This window comes from Homalodisca vitripennis, chromosome 5, assembly GCF_021130785.1.
Source record: "Homalodisca vitripennis isolate AUS2020 chromosome 5, UT_GWSS_2.1, whole genome shotgun sequence".
Classification (NCBI taxonomy): domain Eukaryota; kingdom Metazoa; phylum Arthropoda; class Insecta; order Hemiptera; family Cicadellidae; genus Homalodisca; species Homalodisca vitripennis.
The window spans coordinates 170530846-170540580 of NC_060211.1; positions in this window are offsets into that span (position 1 = coordinate 170530846).

Here is a 9735-nt window from a genome sequence, read left to right on the forward strand (position 1 = left end):
ATATGGTTAGATCAAAAGTTAATTAAAATAGCCTAAAGAAGACTCGTTATGATCAAAGTTTATTTTCGTTGGTATAATTTTCTTGATCCCAGCACAAGGCAAACTCTAAAATGGTACTGTAAATATCTTAGGCAGAGTGAATTCAAACAGACGGAATTCGGTTCTTTGTAACCAATTTAGTGTATCAAGCTTATCTATATAAAGGAAGGTTCTGAATTACTTATCAATGCCTAGTAAAAACCATGAAAGATAGAGTTATGAAATTTGGTACTTACCTTCATATTGCGCCCTGGAGGCTCAGGAATAACTTTTCTCCAAGACCTCAGGGCTGGTGATAAAGATGTGAAAATTCTATTAGAAATGCATTGCAGCAAAAAATTTTATTTATCAAAAGAACCTGTCAAAATGTAATCAACTGTTCTATTTAAAAATTATAATATTACAGCACAACCATATTTTTAATTAATGTAAGTAGCCTACCATTTTAAATGAGGTGATATTTGTAGTCTTCAAAGCATGGAGTAAGCATAAAAATAATTTCACTTATTTCAATATTTTCTGTAATCACTTTTGGAGCACAGTGGTTATTCAGACAATGAAATTGATCAGTAGTGTAATACAGGAATTAAAGATAAGGTTAATGTCTAACTTTTTCTATAGATTTAAAGGCTTTAATGAAACTCAACTTGGATGTTTTTTGTTAGAAGTAAACTTTCGAACCTTTATAGGCTGTCCGTGCAATTTCTTGGCATCAAAACAAACTAAGCTGTGGCGTCAGAAATATTTTAGACTAGATGTATATTACAATGGCCGAAAGTAGATGATTTATTACCGAATTAGTCTTCTCGGGCCTGTGTATATATACAAAAGGTATATATATATAAGTAGATATGTATATGCCGGTCCTGGACCACTTTTAGAGCCGACCGAAAATCAATGTAAAGTCCGGTTCAATGTACCATAAAGGAAGCTGAGAAACAACACAGCAAATCTCAAATGAAAATTTAACCGAATCTACATCCGTTCGTTTCCAAAAGTAATCCAGGACGGCATTTATATATATATATATATATATATATATATATATATATATATATATATATATATATATATATATATATATATCTACTCTAGTGAACCATAAATGAATCTGAGGAATCACGAATGAAAAATAACCGAATCTATAGCTGTTTGCTTCTACTTTCTTAAGCAGTTTTAATGTTAAATCTCCTTAGAATCAATGTAAAATCTATTGGAAATGTTGTCAAATCTGCTACGAATAAACTATAAATCTTCGAAATCTTTTTAAAAACTTATAAACGGAAATGATGGAATTTCCTAACAATCACTCGAGAAGTCGAGGGAATTGCCAACATCTTCATTGTTTGAAAAGGTTCATTATTTATCTTTTCTTGCTTTCGCCTTATACAAACTTAATCAACTTAATCCAAAAGTTAGGCAAAACACAAATACATCAAAATTTCATCTTAACTGGTTCAAAAGGTATTTTTGTTATAAAAACCGTTGCAAATGGAATCGCAAGCAATGTACCAGATACAAAATGCAATTTTTGGTAGCGAATGGGCAGCGGATCCATTTTCTTTTACAGATATGAGGTATTATACCGATTTGAAATTCTAAAGCTGATATACGTAATTCTTCGATTGAACCAAGACAATTAGATGATACAGAGATGATAAAATATTTGAAGGCTAGGAGATAAACCGATTACGTTTAATGTTATTAAGGAATTAAATTCAATCATACAACTTATTTTTGTGATGGGATGTTTGTGCTTATGCCAAGCATAACTATCTGATTCTCATTAAAATATGTAACTAAAATTGTACCTACTTCCAAAACTTTTACCTAATTTCAAAATTACTAGTACCTAGTTTCAAAATTATACAGGTCTATCTTATCACATTGTGACGTAACTTATTTAATTAAGAAAGCCATTGACACCAAATTCAGGATTCCTCCACACTAGTTAAAAGTTACAGAAATCGTTAGAGCTAGTCAATCAAATATCATGAAATGTTGTATAGAGATTCAAGTTATATCATGGTGGTTATAAAAACAGATTTTTCTCGAACTTCAGAGCCCCGAAACACTGCTCTTTAAACTTCTAAAACAAATCAAGAAGCATCACTTCGGAATGTTTGTGATCCCAAAAAATGTCTGACATCCCGAGGCAGGTCATCAAACTTTCTCGTAGCCAGACCATGGTCAAGGCAGTCGAAAGCCTTGATATCAAGAAATTACCCACAGTTTTCCAGTATTTTAAACTGCCAATAATATACTCAACCAAGTCTATTAGTGCCAATGTTGTTGTCTTCCCAGCAATAAATCCATGCTCAGTTTTAGGAATTATAAAATTATGATGTAGATGACTAGAAGTCTAGATAACATTACTCTTTCAATAACTTTGGATTTAAATAGAAAAATTGATATTGGCCTGCAGTTTTGTCCCTTTTGTTGCATGTCTTGTGTAGTTGTTATACATTTGAGATTTTTAATTTGGAAGGACTCTAATATATATATATATATATATATATATATATATATATATATATATATATATATAATATATATATATATAGAGAGAGAGAGAGAGAGAGAGAGAGAGAGAGAGAGAGAGAGAGAGAGAGAGAGAGAGAAAGAGAGTAACAGATACTCAAGTATTAGGATAATTTCATAACTAAAGATTAAATAACCAGATACTTAAGAGCTGATAATAAGATAAAAATTGGAACTTATAACAAAATAACTTCGTACTTTGATGTAGAAGCCTCACTTATCATGATTGCATTTTAATGTGTCTTATAGAAATTTGTAATATTCAATTTTGTTCCAACTAAACTGTCTTCGTGGGTAAGATAAGATGTAAAAATCTTCCTCAGTCTTTCTATTCTAAGATTAAAAAATAAGTTTTATGTCCTTTTAGTTTCATTTTATTTTATAACAATTCAATTAAGCAATAAGTAGGGGATCTGCTCAGGCCGGGCCCAACATGTTATAGGGTCTGGCAGGCGATGTCCTTGTGGCAGAATATGACACAAAAACCCGTAGAAACAATTTTAGATCATGATTATAGTACTGACACAAACACTGAAATAAATCAAAACAAACGAAAACGAGATACAGGTCACATACACCTTAATGAAAATGACAAGAAATATCATCACAATCCACCTGAAATAAAAATTAAATGTTTAATTAATTAAGAGATTTGTATAGGAAAAATAATTAATTAGGACTCATTACTCTGGCATTCATTACATTGATCGGATTGGTAAAAATCTACCGGTTAAATATAAAACATATTATGATGCAATAATATAGTCGTCTCCTAATATCTGTCAAAATCTAATGTGTTTGTACCCTCTGTAACAATTTACTCTAAAGGTGCAGTATTTGTAGAACGTGAAGTATCTGATGAAGAAATTCTTGCAGATACTGAAAGTACAAGTAGAATAATTCAAGCTCAAAGAATTAAAAGGCGAGTGAATAATGTACTCACAACCACACAACTTGTAAAACTTACCTTTGGACTCCGCTAGGCTACCTGAATATGCGTTAAAATTAATTATGTTCGAATCAAGTGTATACGCGTACATTCGTAATACATGTAAAACAATGCTTTCGTGTCATCCGAAATTTGCATTGTCCCGTATCAGCTGTTTCGAAATTCTACTGTATGTTTGAACAAGATAGAAAACATCGATATTGTTGTAACGGCCCAAAGTGAAATAAACGCGGATGTTGTCATGCTTTACAAACACTATATTGTAAAGCATGAGTTCGAGAGATAACGAGACGATGAGTTCAGACTAGACTGCGTTGGTTTCGGCTCCGCTTGTTCGCCTTGTTTTAAGTGGTTTATCTTTAGCGGATGATTGTGTAACTTGGCATAGTGTTAGATATAAATGTTGTTACGTTAGTTTTAAAGTTTCATGAAGTTTTGTGTAAGGAGAGTGTAGTTTTTTGCAAGTGTTCAGTTGCACTTTCAAGTTTTTTGCAGCAGCGACGGGCGGAGTTGGGCAGTTCAAGGTCAATCGGTCTGTCTTATCGCCGAGCAAAGGGCATCATGCCTCCCCCGGAAAAACCCTCAACAGTTAAGACTAGATCAATGAGTGACAGTGACATTTTGAGTTCATTGAGTAGTCAACTGGAAAGCCTTGGTAAGGAAATGCGTGAATTTCGTGAGGAATCAAAATCCATGGGAAAGTCGATCGATTCTACACATGACAAGATAGACGAAGTAAAGGTTTTAATTAACGCCCAACAAGAAGATATTGAAAAATGCCTTGACGTGATCGATAATCTCAAGGTGGAGAATTCTCAGCTACAATGTGAGCTAGAGCAAGTTAAGAAGGAGCTCTGCGATGTGCAACAATCTTCGCGTAGAAACACGGTTGACATACAAGGTGTGCTCAATTTAGAAATTTATTTAAGAGATTTTAAAATCCAGTTCATTTAAAGAAGTTTCGGCAGTGTAGATCAACACTCAAGCGTATGGTTAAACAGTCTTATGATAATTATGTACGTAAATTATAAGAATTACTTTTGAGTGATCCTAAAAAGTTTTGGAGTTTCATTAATTCAAAAAAATTTCCAAAATAAATTCTGTGGGTCAGCGGTTTGTCTGGGAAAATGAAACGTTTGATGATGGTTTGAGCGCAGCGACTGGGTTTGCTCGATATTCCAGTTTGGTGTACGACCGCGGGGAGTTCTTGGATCCAGGCATGATTAATAAATCTCCTGTAATGAATGAAGTTAATAATTTTAATTTACGTTCCATTTCTGTTAGCGAAGTTTCTGCCGCGATTCGAAAACTTCCGTCTAAGCGTTCATACGGGCCTGATTTGATTCCCAATTACATTATCAAAGGTTGTTCAGAATTTGTTGAGAAACCACTCTTGTCATATTTTTAACCTGTGTTTAGCTAACAAGTGTTTTCCGGATTGTTGGAAGAACACTAAAATAACTCCAATATTAAAGAAGGGTAACCGATTTGAAATCCCCAATTATAGACCTGTATTTATTTTATGTACTCCAGCTAAAGTATTTGAACTAATACTTTTTGATCATGTATCCTTTCATATGAAACAATATATCAGCAGTCGTCAGCATGGGCTTATGCCTTCGCGTTATATATCAGAATTGCAGTTTAATGAGCATATTGTCAATACGGTCAGTAGGTCCCTCAGCACACTTGGATTTTTATAACTCGAACTTGCAGTTTGTGTCAATATCAACATACTTTTCTAACTCTTTACAAGTCATTAGTTAGATCAAAACTTGAGTTTGCAAGTATTGTCTGGTCTCCACATTCAGCTTTGTATATTGAAATGATTGAAAGAGTTCAGAAACGTTTTTTTAAGAACTTTGTATTTTAAGGTATTTGGATTCCGTATTTATCCTATTTACTCAGTCAGATACGTAGATCTCTTAGTGATGTTTTAGTTCCATCGTTTGGATGTAAGGAGAAGGTCGCAAGCCTTGTTTTTCAAAAGGGAATTCTGGATTCAAACTTACCATTTTTTTAGTTTTTGATGAAAGAAGACTTAGTATTTTTTTAACATTGATTGGGTTCAGAAACCCCAATATTAAGTACTATTTTATAACTTTTTATTCAGCAAAATGTAACACTTTTTTAATATTGATATAACTTGGCTAATATTTGACCTAACACCTTCAAATTTGTGTCATTTTGTAGCTATGAGTACTATCTTAATTTTTGGGTATTTTTTGATGATACCATGCATATATTATTTTTTAACCAGGTTGAAAAATTGTTTAAAAAAATTTTTATCAGCACACATTATAAAACAATTTTTATTTTAAAATCTACTAATGCTAGACACTTAATTATACCGAAAAAGTTGCTTTATATTATCAAGAACATGTAAAATTTCAGCTTGATATCTTGATTATTACCTGAGTTATTCAAATGTATTCTTTACAAAACGCTGTAAAATGTGATTTTTGGAAAATTACATTTAAAGTTTTGTTAGTTTTTTTAAAGAAACAAACTGAAGAAAATAAACATAAACTAACCTATATAAATTTAATTCAATAAACAATAATTTTCTACCATTAGCACTAACAACAATACTTTCTTACCATAGGCCTACTTTATACTGAAAATAATGTTTCATTTAAGCTTACATAAGAAACCATGTTTTTTTTGCTTAGAGTGGAAAGTAACATTATTTTAGAACAAAAAAACAAACACATAAATTACATGCCTCAAAACTCTCCAGCTCCATACATCTGTCCTTCTTTTTCTTGAATCCTCTCCTCTTCTGAACTTGCTTTAATTTTTTTCCTGTAGGTGATGTTTTTTTTCTTTTTTTCTGGCCGATGATAGTCGAATACGGGATTTGTCCAACCTTTTGGTAATCAAAGAACTAAACTTTCTTAATTTGATGTCAAATGTTTCTTGATAATTGGAACACATTTTTAGGTATCCTGTATTATAGAAACTAATGGCCTCAAATAGGCCTATTTCAAGTTTTATTTTTGAGGCGTACACGTTCTTCGAACATGTAGACCATATGCCATTATGCAATGCCTCATTAGCATTTTGAGTTCTACCTGGCAGATATCTGGTCAGTCGGGCTTCTGAGGATAGTCATATATAATGGTACCATTTTAGCTGCTGTTGCTTCTGATAATGGGGGTTTGATTCGATCTTTGTGCGATTCAGGTGATCGATTTTCAGCAATGGCTCGCTGAAAAAACACCAGGATTCCTTTCCCTGAGGACAGTTGTGATGCTGTGGATTTTTATCAGTGGACTTGCAATGGCTTAGTGTAGCAAATATTCCCTGCTTCATCTTTGATATATCACCAGCATTTTTTTGAATATTGTTTCTGTAATATGCCGTGAGCTTCTTTATTACAGGTTCCGACAGATTGCCATGAGTACGACCACCCAACGGGGTTTTTGTCCCGATGTTACTTTTGACTAAGTTACTTAGGCCAGTACCTAGTCTCTTTGCCACATGATTTATACACTTTACCTTGTTTATTTTTACATCACCGTACACCCTTTTTTCATTCAAGGTAACCAATGTTTTGGCGTCGCCATCTGATACGAGGGTGGTATAGCGAAAACCAAAGGATTCTGACCGAAAAAGAGTCGATGCGCAGCCTCCACCTCCATGCCTGGCGAAGATCCGACATAGTTTTGGTTACATGTTGGTTTATGTACTTCGTACCAGTTTTGAAAAGTGTCAGGGCAATATTTAGTTTTTCGCTTCATTTCTCGCAAAACTTAGGGAGTACTTCAAGGTCTACGACAAGTCCCGTAAGTACCTGTATACAACAACCAATACTGTACTTGGAGGTAAATCCCCTTTTTTGCCAAGTACCATCATCATAACTGGCAGTTATGTCTATGATGTTACTTGGGTTATCAATTTCTCCATAATATTTCTTTATTTCATTTCTAGCGCTGATAAACGACTGGTTCACTTTTTGCCTAAAAGACTGGTGTAAGACTTTTATGAGAATAAAAAGTCTTGAAGTTCATGGGCTTCATATTGATGGTCATGCAAAAGATATCTAAGGCCCTGTGACCCTTCCCCATTGATGTAAAAGCTTTTACTACTCTACGAGTTATATCGAACACTTTTTTGGGGAATTCATTATTGGTTAGCGTAGAAGAAGTCGGAAGCTTACGCCTACTTGCAACACCGCATGTAGAACATGTCATTTGTATGGGATTTCCAAAAACTGACTTGCTATCTACATAAATGACTTCCAGAGTTTCACAATAACAATTGTTACATTGAAAAGATGCCAGATATTCTGTCAATATTTTCAAATCTATAAATCCATACTGGGGTCCATCATCACTAATCTCAATGTTTTCCTTGTAGCTAGTATAAAGAGCAAATCCAGTAGGCTTATTACTAACCTCATTATCACTTGATGAAGACGCTGGAATGCTATAATCTAGAGCACTATGAGGATTAGGCCTTGAGATAAAACCACTAGTTGAAGCTACACTTTCAAAACTAGGCCTAGAACTGCCTTCACCTGTCATTAGTTCACCATCACCACTGTGTTTTTCACTTCTCCACCTATTTTCCTCTTCCTATTTTCTCTAAATTTCTCTTCATCATATTTAGTTCTTGTTTCTTTACCCTACCCATTTTTTCAAATAAAAATAAAGAACAATATACTGCAATAAAATCTTGAGTGTAACTAGGAACAACTGTCAATCAAAACAATAACATTATAGTACAGTTTTCTTTCTTTCTGATCTATGACAGCTGACAGAGAATCAATACACACTTCAAAGGCATGTAAAATAAACAATGTATATTAGTAGCCATACTATGTGTGCATAGATAATAATATTAGAGGATTTTTCAGTGGGAATTCATCTCTGGGCAACAAATAGCTAACTTTGTTGCCGATGGCGCCCGTGTAGTGCCTAATGAAAATTTAATTTTTCTTTAGGAAATAAGGTCCAAAAACACTAAAACCTAATGTTTTCTTGTATAGAAATGTCCAGGGAGCAAAAATAAATTTTAAAACAATGTAATAATTTGACATTTGTTGCCAAATGTGTGTCCAGAATCCCCTTAAGCGTGTCATGTCTGGGTCCATGGACGACCCCGAGCTGCTGGCGGGTGTACAGTGGCACGTCCCGAGACGAGGAGGCCGAGCAAGTAGGCAGTAGCATACGTGGAGTATGCTAGAACGGTAGGGCACGCCACTTCGCCAATGTTGGCAGCATTTAATTTGCTAAACAATGTTGTCGATAGTTTAGATATATCTTTAAAAACTATGGATTTTAAGAAAGAAAATGTTTTAATATTATTTAGCAAACCTTATTTAAAGTAAAATATAGGATAGGGGTCTATATTTATATACGAGTATATTGTTATTATAAAATTAAGTACTATATTGTAATATATGTATATTTTATTATGAAAAAAGTAATAAGTTTATGTTAATTTTCATTATTATTTTTAGTTTGACAGACTCTTTTACATAGAGATTAATTTTTTTTAAGTCGTTGTTCTTTCAACGTAATATAAGAATTTTATTTAATTGTCGTTTTATCGGGGAGGTAAACCTTAGCGTAGGGTTCCCTTATAATTGGGCTTTATGCCTGTAAGGGCTACCTTTTGCGAGAATTTACAGATTTATAGTACATATTTTGGTATTAATTATTGTATATTTATGAATTGTTTTAACCATATATTATTTGTTTCATTTCATTTGAAAGAAAATGTTTGTACATTCCTGCAATAAAGAGTTTTCTATTCTATTCTATGTCGTCAAAAACCATGATAATATGGTTTGGCTTCCAACTTACAACGGTGGTATTGTCATCTGAAGGGGAGTAATATCTCTATCAGAAACTGGTATTTGGGTTGATAAAGTGATTTAGAAAAAAAACGAACATGTTCTCGTAAGCAAGGCCATTAGGATCAAACAAAAAACTAAATAAAACAATTTGTTTTTCCGGAATTAGAAGGCCTTGCAAAAATACAGCGTATAGAGTTTGGTAGCAGAGGTCCATGCTTGCATTTGTCTCCTTTCGAGGTCACCGCCTCCACATTCTTTTGGGGGTAGAGTCAGTAGCGGCTAGGAGATTTTTATTTCACATTCGGAGTTTGAATCTGAGAGTAGATACTCTATGGGGAAAACGGCATAGAAGAGGAAGATGAATTGATTTGGAGGTTGGGTGGGGGAATCCAAGTTGCAA